Source organism: Camelus ferus, chromosome 4 (assembly GCF_009834535.1).
Source record: "Camelus ferus isolate YT-003-E chromosome 4, BCGSAC_Cfer_1.0, whole genome shotgun sequence".
Lineage (NCBI taxonomy): Eukaryota > Metazoa > Chordata > Mammalia > Artiodactyla > Camelidae > Camelus > Camelus ferus.
In genome coordinates, this window is record NC_045699.1 from 31,465,980 (window position 1) to 31,480,684 (window position 14,705).

Below are 14,705 nucleotides of genomic sequence, written 5' to 3' on the forward strand. Positions count from 1 at the left end.
AATTACTATGGTTGCCATAGCAAATATTTGTGTATAATCCCGTGCTTGGTGCTGCTAAAGGGCTTGTGATTAATAAGTAGCTTAGTCTTTCAGGAAAGATAATGATTTTCCTTGCCCTCATAATTTCACTCTTGATTTGTTTTAAAATTAATTTGGCAAAAATCAATTTTGGCTCCTGCTCTATAGGTGCAGCTCAAACTACGCCTGAGCAAAATCAATTTAAAGAAGTTGTGTTTATTGCACACAGCTTTTAGGGGTCTGCTCACCTGCATGTCACGGAAAGCATGCTAAGTGAGGGCTTGCGTATGTAGGTATTACTTTTCTCCCATGACAAGATGCCTGAAGATTGGCAGTCCAGGGCTGGCAGAGGCCAGGTGTGTCATCTAGGACGCAGGCTCCTCCAGGTAATCTGTAAGTTTTAGGAAGGTGTATCATGTGGTCCTAAACACACATTCGCTTTTTCATTCCTTTTGCTAAGTGAGTAGGTCTTGGCTGTGATCTCTGTCTCCAAAGTCCTTGTCCTCACACTAATGTGTGTTCCAACCCGCCGGTCATGCTCTGGTAGCTGAAGTTACCCAGAACAATCTATCTTCTACATTTCATTGCTGTAAAAGAGACACTGGATCAATATAAAAAAATAGAGAAATGAACACAGAAGAAAATTACGTCCACCTCATATTTTAACAGGTAACAATTGTTGACGTCACGGTAAACATTCACCCAGAAGTTGTATCTCTGCATACTTATATGTGTTTATACACACACTATATGTAAACACAGAAATATATAGCCACTCACATATAATCGTACAGATATATAATTCTGCATACTGTATCATTTCACACACCTATATTTACATATATATATAATTTTACACATGCATATATAGGATGATGATAAATACAACATTCTATAATCTTCTTTAGTTACTTAATTATATGTCAGTCATTTTTCCATGTTTAGGTCTATTTCTAGATTTACATCATCTTTTTAACGACAGCCTCGTATTCCCTGGTTTGTAGGGCTCTGATCATTGTCAAACAAAATATTAACAGAGTTTGAGCACCATCACTAGGCCTAGATTTTCCTCAAGCCTTATGCCCCTGGTCAGGTGTATAACTGTATTAAAAATGTCTCTAAGTGCTGCATTAGACTGTGCTACGGAGGATCATCTGAAGCCCCTCAAACTGCAGTCTGAGAGGCAGTAATAGTCTGTTGAGGGAGTCAAGAGAACTAGCCCCGGCTTGTACTTACTAGCTGTGTGAACTCCAGCAAGCACATCACATGTCCTGTCTGGGCCTCTGTTTCCACGTCTGTCGAATAATGACACAGTATAGGTGACAGTCTACCAACTCTCACAATTTATTTTATAAATGCTTGTCTTTTGTTACTGTTAAATCATTGTCAGCTCCACAAGAACAAGGATCAGTCTGGATTATTAACTTGTGTGCAGCCGAGTACGGCACTTAGAAAATATCCATTAAAAATCCACTGAACAACTGAGTGACAGTGCCAGTTTGCCAACATTCTGAATTATTCTCCACATACACCAAGTTCATCACCCCCTCCTTGCTTTTAGCCCGATATAAATGTAGAAGAATTTTCCAGAATTGCTTGTCTTTCCATTTGTTATATCTGGTTATATAAATCTTGGTAAGACTTTATAGAGTTACTTATAAAAGTCTTAAGCCTGCCTTATTCACTTTCTCCTGAAATACTTTGTTCACTTTATCTGCCGTTGTAAATGAAGTTTCTCCCCCATTTCCATTTCTCGTTGCTTATTGCTAGTATAGAGAAAAGTGATTGATCTTTGTATATTTACCTTGTATTAAGCCATCTTACCAAATGATTAGTTCTAGCAATTTTTCTTTTTTTTACTGGTTTCTAGAAACAAAATCATATTAATGAATCAAAAGAATTATCTCTGCTTTTCAACGAGTATACAGATTCTATTATTTTCTCATTTTTGAATTTTCTCATGGCTCTGAGACAATACTGAATAGTAGAGGAAAACAGAATATGAATAGGAAACGTACATAGTAGCAAAAGAAATACCCAAGAAACATAAGCTGCAGCCATTTCAGCTGAACCAGGAACAAGAAAAGGATGCCAACTCTCATTTTTATATGACAAAACATGCCATAATAAAAACAAATAAAAATATTCACCTTCACTGTTGGTCATGTATCAAAGTGCAAAAAATAAAAAGGGCCATAACATTTATTGCTGGTGGGGATAAACCCTTTGAATTGCTAACGGCTTCTTTATTCCCTATTAATACCTATTAAAATGAAAAGTTCTCATATCAGCTGGTATAGCAGTCTCACTCTTGAGAACTGGGAAATGCTTTCTATTCAGGAAACTGTTTTGTTGGTTATCTGAAAGTATTTTTATCCATGGGTGGCCTGTCTTTTTCACTCTCTCCGTGGTTCTTTTTTTTTTTTTTTATGTTCAGTTTTATTCATTTTAATGTAGTTAAATTTATCAGTTATTTTTATAGCTATCGTTTTTGTCTGCTTAAAGAAGCCCTTCCATATTCTAACGTCACAGAGTCATATTTGTATATTTTCTTTTGTGACTTTCAGAGTTTTGCCTTTTACGTTTCAGTTTTAAATTTACCTGGAATTCATTTATTTAGAGATATGGCCTATAATTTCATCTTTTCCCTCCACAGATAAATAGTTGTGGCAGCTTTATTTATTAAACATTATAGTGTCCCCCAGGTGATTGTCAGTGTCCCATCGGGCAGGTGCCATGTTTCTCCAGTTGTGTAGGTCTGTGTCTGGAGTCCTCACTCTGTGCTGCTGCACAGCTGGTCTGTTCCTGAGACAATCCCACAGTGTTTTAACTGCTGTTGCTATGAGCCTTTATAATAAGTTTTGATATATGTGGAACACATTCATCAGTCTTGTACTTTTTCTTCAAGAGTGTGTTTGCTATTCTCGGGCCTTCAGAAATTCCACATGAGTTTTAGAATCTGCTTTTCAAGTTAAAAATTTTTTTTTTAATTCTATTGGGGGCTTAGATTAGAAATGAATTGATGTAATATATCAATTTGAGAGAATTGCTATTGAGACTACCAGCCTATATCCCTGCATTTAGTGAGATCTTCTTCAATGTCTTTCACTGAAGTTTTAAAATTTTCTCCTTAATTTTAAGCATCTTTCATTAGATGTATTCCTAAGTAACTTAGATTTTTCTGCTAAAAATGACATCTCTGGTGGTTTTAAAGTCTGTCCACACATTCTTTGAAATGCCTCCCTTTAGAAGGTGGAGCTTAATTGTTCTCTTATTAGGTGTGGAATGGACTTAGAGACTCTCTGCTAAGGAAAAAAAAAATAAAGCCGGACTAATTCAGAGACTAAATCGTTAAACACACTGTGGCTTCCTCCTTCCTCTTCCTCAGATCACCCTCCACGCAGGAAGGGAGCTGCCACGTCTGGAGGGTGCTTGGGTCACCTGATGGAGAGGTCCACGTGGAGAGAATGGAGACGTGCTAATATCCACAACAGCTGAGACCTGCGGCCTCCACCCACAGGAGTGGACCATCTTGGAAATGGATCCTCCAGCCCCGGCCAAGGACTCAGGCGCCTGTAGCCCCAGCACCAGGTGACTGCAATCTCCTGAGAGACAGACCCTGATCCGGAACCACCCAGCTGAGCCATCCTGGATTCCAACATATAGTAAGAGACAAATAGTAAGAGACATAAAAATGTTTGTTGTTTTAAGCCAGTAAATTTTGGGATAGTTTGTTACAGAATGATATATAACCAACAGAGCTTCTGGAAACTTACACTTTCTTTTTGTTGCTGCTATATAGAAGTGGACTTTTTTTTACATTATTCTTATAGCCTACAACCTTGCTGAGCTCTTATTCTTTTAATAATAATACATTCTGTATAGGCTCTGTTGTGCTTTGTGTAGAATATCATCTGACATGCACTTAACAGTAGCTTCATTTCATTTCTTCCGGTCCTTAATTTTTCTTCTCTTAATGTATTTGGCTTGGTGTTCAGTATGGCATTGACTAGAAACAGTGGTAGTGGGTACCCTTTTCCCATTCCTGATTTTAATGGGATTTTGTGATATTTTTCCACTTAGGAATATTGTTTCCTAGGTTCCTGATAGATATCCTTATGGGGTTGAAGGTGTTCTCGCTCAGCCCGGGTGCTTCCCTCAACACGCAGGTGCACACGCACTCACATTTGTGCTGATACACCTGTAGCTTACCTTCCCTGCTTGCAGTTTATGAATCGGAAGACATAAATATTTAAAATGCTGTTGAATATGGCCAAGTCATCCTCCGAAAAGGTGGCATTAATATGAAACCCCACAGATAGTATGTGTAAATGTCTGCTTTTCTATATGTCACCAACCCCTTTTTGCCCCGATGCAACCCCCCCAAATTTCTTAATATTAATAATAGAGCCCAACAGTTATATAGTAGTTGCTGTGTTCCAGGCACTGTTCTAAGGCTTCATGTCAATTAGGCATCATATCCTTGGAGGCAGGTGCTACTGCCATCCCCAGGGTGCAGGTGAGCAGCTGCGGCACAGACAGACTCAGTAGCCTGCCCGAGGTCATACCACTAGTGAGTGATGTGGGGTCAGGATCACGGGCAACCTGGCTCCAGAGTTCACGCACTTAAACATTGTGCTGCATTCTCTGTTACAGCTAACCGCGATGGAGTGCCTGACGTGCAGCGAGGCCTGTTATAACTCAGCTCATCATCACAGTCACCTTCTAAGGTAAGTACTGGTATCACCGCCAGTACTTTGCATATTGTAGCACATGAGACACGTTCATTTCTTATTTGTCTTTTTTTTTTTTTTTTTGGCAGGGGGAGGTAATTAAGTTTACGTATTTATTTTTGGAGGAGATGCCAGGGATTGAACCCAGAACCTCGTGCATGCTAAGCATGTGCTCTACCGCTTGAGCTACACCCTCCCCCCGAGACACGTTCATTTCTTAATGAAAGCCTTGGTTTGACGGTGGCTTGACCATGTGGTCCGTCTTGCTGTACCGTTTGTCTTCTCAAGAAGTGGTTCCTACAAGCCATCAGGATCTGACCCGGGACTGGAGCTAGACTGAGATACACCGTATGATTTGGGGGACGGCATGTGGTTGCAGTTTGAATTTAGTAAGGGTGGCATTTGTGTCTGTATTGAGCAAGAAACAGTTTGAAAGGACAAAGGCTCAGGAAAGAGAAAGGCTTGGATTTAACCTTTCCAAAGTCCATTTCCAACACTGGGTTTTTATTTAGATTTTGACATCTTCTTTGATTATATCCAATAGCATATATTAAAGTTAGTTTGAATCTTTACCATTGTGTTTGCTTCATAAAAAATCAGCCATCCATCCATTCATCGTTTCACTTATTCATTCAACAGTATTTGTCAGGCTTTTATAAAGGCAGGATAAATGCATGAGAAGACTTGAAATCAAGAGACCTGGTTCCAAACCGTGTTTTCCCATTTCTGAGCTGTGTGACTGTGGGTAGATCACTCAGCTACTTGAGCCTCAGCCTCCTTAGGTTAAACAAGGAAATAATACCTACTTCTCCAGGTTATTCTAATGATTAGAGGAGATAGTATTGAAAGGGAAAGTGATCTGGAAACTGTAAAGTGCTGTGCAAATGTTATTGGACACAACTATTCCACAAAGAGAAGCCAGCCGGAAGCCTTTGCTTACTTAAGCAAAAACCTTGCTTGGGGAATACAAAGTGAACTTAATTGCTCACTGCCCTTTTATTGCTAACCTTAGCCAGGGTCTGAGCTTAGCTGTGGCACCACACATGCATAAAGAGAGAGGCTGGCGCCAGGATCCCACTTTCCCTGCATATGTTTCCCTACGTGTCGCTGGGGGAAATATGATAGGTTTGTCTGTCAGTAGAGTGTTGCCTCCTTGGTGGTCCAGAATGCGAATTGAAATATTACGCTACCAAATTATTAGCATTTCCTTACACAGAAAAGATGTTAAAAATAAACAGGTGGCTCAGGGGACTTGGGAGAAGAGGCGAATTGTACTAAAGAGCTGATGCTTTCCCACTGCGTGAGACGTCTTCAGACCCCCCAGAAGCATTTCAAACAGAAAGGAACTCTGATTTAAATTGCAGAGGACTTTGTTTTTCTGCCAGAAAGTTACCTTGTGTGCCAATGTCTGTTAATACAGCGAGTTCCCAGAGTGACTGGCTGTACTAGAATCAACTAATGATACATAAGTGAACGTCAAAGAAACACCAGTTCCCGGTCCCGCTCTGCAGGGTTTCTCATTCTTTGGATCTGACAGGAGACTTGGGAAAAGCTCGCAGGAAGATGCTAATTCACAGCTAGATATGGGAAGCCCAGCTTGGGGATGACGATGAGTATGGCATGCGGGGGATGCTCATGGCAGTGGGACTGATGAGCTTTGGGGACAAAGCTGGTTTTTGAAATGTCTCTGTGTAGGTCCTGTTCATCTTCGTCATCCATAACCCTTTCCCTTTATTCTTGAAACCCTGCTTTCAGAATAGTTTTCTGGACAATTGCAACATGCCAGTTTTAAATCACTTTAATCACTGCCTTCTTTGTTAACCATTTCAAGGGAATATAGGGGAATGATTTGAGGAGATTATTTGCATAATCCTTTCAACTCATGCCCACCAGTCACGTGTGCGATTGATGTTCGATAACACTGTGTCCGTGATAAAATCTCAGGGCTCACTTCTCTACTCCTCCACTTTCTTTACTCTGTGAATGGCAAGTGCCTCTGGGTCAGGGTGTGTCCAGGCAGGAAGTCCATGCTTAGGTCCAAGAGAGAAAGACAACAGGTCACAGAAGTTTGAAGTCCTCTTCGCTCGCACTTTGGAGGCGATGGGGCGTAACGAAAGTTGTGGATGAAGGTTTGGAAGTCACTGTGTTTCCTAAGGAGCTGCTGAGTCGGGGCACACAGGCACGCCTGGGACCTGGGGATGCACGTAGGTTTGTTGGCTGGTCTGCTGCTGCAGTTAAACATAAAACAAAGGACTTCTCTGTGCTCCTATCTTGGCAAATGACTTTGTGATCGATCGGAGCTGTCAATTTGAATTCTGGTTTCCAACACTAACTGTATAACCACATAGGATAGGTTGTTTAACCTCTCTGTCTTTTGTTTCCTCACCTGATAAAAGGATTTAATGATGCCCTAATTGCATGGTTGTTTTGAAGTTATGATAAGACAAGGCCTGTGAGTGTGTGGTACATAATAATAGCTCATTTCCATCCAATTTGGAGCCTGCTTCCGCCTTCTCAGTTTACACTGAGTGTGAAGTGGAGGCCGCTGCGAGGTGAGTCAGTCCTGATAGGACAGTCCATTAAGCTGAGTCGACGTGTGTCCATGTCCCTTTGTACAGAAGGTACACAGAACCTCATAAGGTACCATATGACAACACAGAAAGTAGCAGCTTGATGATCTTCAGAAGGCAACAAATGAGGTTGTCAAAATGTGCCTGTGGAAATAGCTATGAATCCAGGAGGATGTCTCGGTGGTAGCTGCATTGGTCCACCCCGGGATATTTAATACTAACTAGTCAGATGTTGGAAGGTCTCATTACCTAGTTGGCAATGTGATATCATCATGGGTGAATTCCCACTTGGAAGAGTCCAGAAGGCAAGGGTCCCTGGTTAATATATTTTGAGCTAATCAGGCATCGACCAGTCCTATTTTATGTTTGTGGTTGAAGATACAACAAACGGCTAACATTCGGTCGTATGGAGGAGAACAATCTGAGCGGCGGCTGAGAATCACTGGCTCCAGATTTGACTTTCTTGCCTTGGAAGAAGGTCAGCAGGATGAGAATAGGTGCCTGACCCAGACAAGCCCCAGGACTATGAGTTCCGTGCTGAGCACTTGGCCTCAGGCTCAGCAGTCCTTGAAAAGGACAAAACCTTAGCAAAATCACTGAGGTTTTTTATGCTCTTCAAACACTTTTCAAAGTCCTTTTCCTCTCTTTAGCCTCCCAACAACCCTGTGAGGTCAGTGTTTAAAATCCCCATTGGACCGTGGAGGAGAGAAGGCACAGAGTTGTTAGTTGGCGGGACCAGGAGTTAGACCCTTGGGTACTGGACTCTGGGTCCAGGCTTTTCCATCAGACCATGAAATGGGCCCTGTAAGGAGTAAGGGTGGGGTCTTGATAGTATTATGGTGGCATAAAGGCCAGGGGATCAGGAATACTGAAATCCTACCCTGCCAGTGAGGTAGATGCATTGATCTTGCAGCAAAGAACAACGACAAAGAAAAGAAAATATCATCGTGCTTATTTATTATTGGTTGGGCTTTTCCTCTAAGTCCCAGTGCTGATTGGAGCGTGGGTCCTGAGTGTAAAGCCTGAGAACCTTCTATCTTCCCTTTTCACCCAAGTCTGAATCTCGTGGATCATACTAGACCGTCTGGTAACGTGGGAGAGCAGGAGGGGGAGTGAGACAGAAGCATCGTGGAGAGTCACAGAGAGACCGATGACAGGGCGTCAGGCCTGCTCCTGTAAAGGTCTGCCTACCACCTCGGCTGCTCAGGTGGAAGAGAGGGAGGATGGACAGGCGCATCTGACCAGGGCTCCCCTGCAGTGACATGGGTCCCGGCCCTTCCCTGTGGGATAGACAGACGAGAGAGGTGCACATACAGAGCCTGACCTTCGCACGCCCCCACGAGCAGACATGGGGGCCCCCAGTGCGTATCCTGGAGTCAGTCCAACTCAAAGCAACACTTTGTCCTTTGGGAGAAATTGAGGGGCTTTGAGAGAAGAGCAGATAGAGCCTCGGAACCAGGTTCTTGTGGTGCGCTTCCAGACAGCGTGCTACGCAGGGTAGGTGCTGGAGCGTGATGTCAAAGGCGGGGTCGTGATACTGAAGAAGGCTGAGAATCAGGAGGGAGGACTTAGTAGGTCATATGAAAAAGCTCAGGCTGTATTCTACAGGCCGGTGCTACTTGGTGTTGTGGTCCACGGGGATGCGAGTTCTCTGGCCCTCTCCCAGGCTACTAAATCACAGGCTCGGCGTGGGGCCCAGAAATCTGTGTTTAGTACTCTCTAGGTGACTCTCATGTTGGCCAGAGTATGGGAACTGTTGGTACAGTTCATGGGGAGGGACCTAAAGAGTTTCAGGGCGGGATGGTACCTGTCGGTATCCTGGGGTGGTGACAGCCTGTCTCCCCGTCACGTGATGATGTCCACCTCCTGAGCAGGTGGCTTCGCAGCAGCCGTGCTCTCTACCAGCTGCCACGGCCTGCCTGACGGGAGTTGAGGGCGCCGTGCAGAGGCACTCCACGCAAGCAGGCAGATCATCTCGTCCACGTTCCCTGACTCGCAGCAAATCCAATCTGTCTCTCTCTTTTAGTTCTGCCATTTTCTTCTGCAGACATTTCTAGATGTTTCCCAGTTGCCAGAAGGGCAGCTTGCTGGCTCTTGTCTTGCAGCACTGGGGTAGCTGTTCCCCCTCGTCTGGCAGACTCCCCCTCGTTGTGGTCCGTCTTGTCCTCTGGGGTTGGGGGGGGGGGGCCTGGTGCTGGTGCCCTGCCAGGGCACAGTGGCTCTTCAAGGTGTGAGGGACTCTGATCTATACCTTGTTCAGCTGAGAGGCCCTCCCCCGCAGCTGCCCTGGGCTGTCACAGTTTCAGCCCTGTAGGTCCCCGGGATCCCAGCTGCTCCAGGGGGCCTGGCTCGGGATCAGGAGTGTATTGCTTGGAGTCACGTTTCTCTTCTGATCTCTGCTTGCCCTCACTCCAATCCAAGAAGTTGCTCCCTTTCTCCCCACATATGCCCATTGAACCTTACAGAACAGGAGACATTTCTTGCAGGAGAGGGAAAAAAAACCTCTATCATATTATATGCATTATATATTTCCCCACTTGGAGCCTAAGCCTGTTTGCATGGTGAGTTTTTGTCACTGTAAACAAGAGAACCTTAGCCAGGGCAATTGCGTTTGCCATTGAGACGTCACTGCCAGCAGCGTAGATCCTGGCGTAGAGGGCAGAGATCTGATGGGCAACACTTTTCCTCTCCAAGTGAGAGAGGAGAGTGGTCTGCAGAAGAGATGGAGATGCGGGAACTGATTGGTACCACATGCAGATGAGAAAATCGGCAGAAAAAGGCAACGGTGGTGAGGCTGGGAGAGGGCTCCAGGATGCCCCGAGGTTCCCGCGTGTGGCCGAGTGAATGATGAAGCCCTTGCTGAGACAGGGAACGCAGAGACAGCAGTTGTAGGACTGTGGCCATCAGATGGCAATGCTGGAGGGTGACGGCAACATCAGGCTGTGACAAAAGTAGGTGGTTCTTTTACTTACGTCAGAACCAATGGAGAACACTTTATCTCTCTGCACTGGTGTCTCCTCCCTCTGCGGGGTTCCCATTTTCCCTGCCTCTGTCTGACCTACCCTGGACTTCTTTCTCTCCTGTCTCTCTTTTGCTCTCTTATTTCCCTTTCTGTTTCTACTCAACCTCACCTTCTTGACTTAATCAACCAGAATATAAAAAGAGAGCACTATATACTTCTAGAATTTGTATGTTTTGGGCATCACTTTATGCCTCTTGGTCTCGCTTTAAAAGCCATGTGACAAATTACGTAATTCTTGTGGTCATCCCTGGATAGACTCTATGCAGCCTTAAAAACGAAAGGTGGGCCTAGTTAACGCCTGCTCTTATCTTCCAGATTGCAGTGTAGTCCCCCACCGGGGCTTAAGCAGCTCGTGTCCCGTGCATCTGCTCCTGGGACCTCTTACTGCCATCGTCTTTACTACGGATGGTCCCCAAAACATCAATTTCCCATTGGCTCCAGTTGTTCAAGACAGTAAAGCTGCACATCAAAAAGGCAGCTCTGAAAAATAGCCTAAATCTGGAATGAAATCAAGTGAACCACAGAGCGGCCTCAGCAACACCTAATATTCTCTGTATCCCCTGTGGGTAAGAATCCCTGATGGTGGCTCAGGAACTGTCTTAGGACAGGACAGCGCATCCTTTCATGGTCCTCCCGTGGTTGATCCATTCCACCCAAGTTGGTGGGACAGACATGCCGGAGGCACCTGTTAAGTGCTGGGAGCTTGCCGAGGTGTGTTCCCGCCTGCAAATTGCAGACAGGCTTCCCATCTAGTCCACGCGCTCCCCAGCTCCTCTAGCCGGGCCCAAGGAGTGTCTAAATGAAGGGGGTGTTAGTGTGGGGCAGAACGCGGGAGCAAACCAGGCTGAGCATCACAGTGTGCTTCTGGGGGGCAGGGGCCACTCTCCGTGTTACAGCTGAATCATCACGGCAGCGTTCGAAAGCAGTGTTCCTATTCCTGTTCTACTGACGGGGAAAAGTTAAATGAATTGCAACACAGTCGTGATCACTATTTCTTCTTTTTAATTATGGAAACACATGCATACATAAAATTGACTATTTTAACCATTTTTAAGTGTACAATTCAGTGGCATTTAGCACATTCACAATGTTTTGTGCAACTGTCACTGTTATCCATTTCTAGAACTTTTTATCATCTCAAACTGAAACGCCGTACCCGTTAACCAGTAACTCCCATCCCCCTTCCTCTGGCCCTGGTAACCTCTAGCGCACTTCCTAACCACTCCTGTTTCACATGCCGCCCAGCTGGCGCCAGGGGCAGGCTGCAGAGTGCAGTGGTTACGAGTGAGGGTTCTAACACCAGGGGCCTGGGTTCAGAACTTGCCTTCTTTGAGATTATAATGTATTTTTGTAAACTTAGCGCCCTAATTGCAATTTTTTTTCCCCTTTCAAGCAAAGGAGGCAAGGTTTCAGTTGGATTTTGAAGGTCAGGAAAAACTGGGTAACTTGATATGTAGAAAGTGAATAGTTGTGTGCAGAATATGGAAGAAGACAGGAGGACCTTTCTGATGGAAGTTACCAGGACATAAATGAGTCATGCAAAGAAATAAAGATGCGAGAGGGGACCTCTTCACCCTCGGAAAGTTTCCTGAAGTGTAGTTCCTGAGTCTGGTGCTGAAAAGGAAAAAACTCAAGCTGCAAAATTCACATCCAAAGAGACAGAACCCCAGTGTGTGTGTGTGTGTGTGTGTGTACAAATACATTAAAACACTAGTACTCATTCCTCACCCACCCAAGGGGAAGGAACTCTCAGAGTTGTCAGTGAAACAACTTACAAGTCGGATTTAGCTTAACAGAACATAAGTAGAGCAGAACCTAGTGTCAGTGTGCACCCAAGCCCCTTTGAGGCACCATTAACACAGCAATGACCCAGCCTGTGTCCAAAGTCTCAACTCCACAGGACCAGCCAGTGGGGAAATCGGACGGGGCTGGGGAAATGATAGCATTCCTTGCCAGATGTCCTGGCCCGGGCCACTGAAACCTGGCTAAATCTGTCGTCTGCTAGAAGAAGCCTTGTATAGAGAGTGAGCTGGGGGTGACAGCTGGAGCCACCCCTTACCAGCCAAGTGACCGTGGGCTAATAATTGTACCTTTCTGAACCAGGGCCATAATACCCATTGCATAGGGCAGGGATGGGGATGAAGTGAGATATCTCATGTCAGCTGTACTTGGCCACTGCTGGACACGAAGAATATGGTCAAGAAGTTTTACTTCCTTCTCTTAATGACAGTAATAACTGCCTTTTTTTTTTTAAGCATTTGCAATGTTGTCAGAAGTATCATCCATTTTCTTCTTTATAAGCTACAGAGGAAGCGTGACTATACTAAATTTTTGCAGATGAGGAAACTGAATCTCAGAGACGTTAAGTCACAGCCACGGCCCCAGCAGGTCAACGGTGGAACCTGGATTAAATGCCATTGGTGCACCATCCCTCAGCCTGCCTGCCACCAGCCAGCCTGCCTTCATCCTTCCGCCCTCCCAAAGCCAAATCTGTCCTTACACTGAGGGCCCTGAAAAATGAGGTCTGGCTGGAAGCAAGCAAGGTATTTCTTTCTCAGGAAGGGATAGAGAGAATACAGGGGAAAAGACTTCAGTTTATGTCCTGACCTGACGCACTCTTCTCTGGACAGGCCAGGTTATTGACTTTCATTTCTTACTTCAGACTTTTGGCAGTTGTTTATTCCCATCAACAAGGACAATGCCACTAAATCAGGCCACTCTGTCAGTGGAGGGAGCCAGGTGGTGATGCTGAGAAGCTGCAGTGAGAACATAAATCACAGGCTGCTCGCCCCATCAGTATCAAAAGGGGGCCGGGCTGGAAAGCCAGAGCGGTTAGGGAGCTGCTCACGGGGAGGCGTGGGAGGCGCACGGCATCGGTGAGGACCGGCTTCGGCTCCACGAGCTCGCTGGTACACTTCCATGTTGCATCATACCCCAGTGCTCCTTCTAGCAGGGGTGTGGCAAGGGTCTGGCACCCAAGATTTGGAGACACGGAGTTCACCTTCAAAGCCTGGGTCCCCAACTAAAATGAAAGCAGTTTGGGCTATAAGGTCTTAAAGTTTTCTCGCCCAAGGCTTTGGTTACGTCCTCTTCTCCCAGCAGCCCTTGTCCTGCTCTCTTGGCTAACCGTCCATTTTTTCTTCTCCTTTACCTGTGGCCCTTTCTGAAGATTCTGCCCTCGTCCCCGTGGTCCTGTGTGTTTTCTCACAGCTTTGGGGAGCTCAGGAGCTGGAGGTGATCTAGCACCTGAGGCAGGGGTTGCCGTAAATGCCTCCTGACCCGCCCACCTCGCTTTTAGGCCTTTCCTGGGCGTATGTGCCGTGAATGCTGCAACCAGAAGTTTCTCACCCAGTCTTTTATTCAGTGACAACCAAGTATCCTCTGTTTCTCAGACTCAAGCCTTCTCAAGCTGGATCTGAGTCCTGCTTTTATCCATTTAATACTTGCATATTAGGAAAAATACTCAGAATAAAAATTGAGGGCCACTTCAGTCAGCTGAACTTACACAGGTATAACCTTCAGGGACGGGGGTCTGCTCATGAAATGCTGCCCTGGATGGGGCCGCACAGGGAGGCAAACATCAACCTGAAGGGATTTCAGTAAAGGCAGGGGAAGAATTTACGTCCTAATCTAAGAAACCCGATATTGAAGTGATTAAATTATAATGGCAGGAGTTATTCTTGGGGAAGGAATATTTAGTGGATAGCATAGAAAATGTCACAGGCTCTATTTCTTTCCTGCCTACTGAAGGATTCATTTGTCAGTGCTGCCCACAGCCGAAAGTAATTCCTCTTCTTAAAATGGATGTGAGAGTTCCTGCCCCTTCATAGAGCAGGCAGGAGGTTGGTGATTTTTTTCAGGAATGATATTTCTACAGAGAGAATGCTCTTTCTACAAAGCACACACGGCTGCTAAAAACCAACCAAAAGCTCAGATCAGAGAAGCAGAGCATCACACAGGCCAGCCCAGGGTTGTCTGAGATCAGGAGAAAAGCAGTCAGCATTTTTTTTCTTTTTTCAGAGAATACTGAGACTAAGCAAAGCCTCCCTTTGACAGAACTCAATGGCTGCATTTTCATTTAAAGACACTGTCTGTTAGCAAAATCTATGCATTCCTCTAGGAAGCAGTTAGAGAGGAGAGAATCGGCAGTCTCAGCCAGACAGCGTGGTGTCTGTGGAGGAGGGTGTAGGCAGGACCAGAAAATGAGCCACCCAAGTCACAGGGGCTGTGTTCTCACCACCTGCTTAGGGATGCGAGCCTCGACACAGCTGTCATGAGTCACTGCGTGTCCTGTGTCACTCACTGTGTTTCAGAATGAATCACAAATTGTCCATAGTTTTCACTATAGTCATTGTCAGTAAA

At 45.2% G+C, this 14,705-nt stretch overlaps 1 long non-coding RNA gene across 4 annotated transcripts in view; it reads left to right on the forward strand.

The window, feature by feature from the left end:
• The first annotated feature begins 3,405 nt into the window (after nucleotides 1–3,405).
• Nucleotides 3,406–14,705, forward strand: part of LOC106729529 — a 197,448-nt gene continuing 186,148 nt past the window's right edge. For 2 of the 4 annotated variants that reach the window (XR_004319189.1, XR_004319193.1), the window contains exons 1-2: nucleotides 3,406–3,697; nucleotides 4,675–4,748. This is a non-coding gene — a long non-coding RNA (uncharacterized LOC106729529). The remainder of the gene's footprint in view (nucleotides 3,698–4,674; nucleotides 4,749–14,705) is intronic. The other 2 variants (XR_004319192.1, XR_004319194.1) reach the window with 1 other exon arrangement.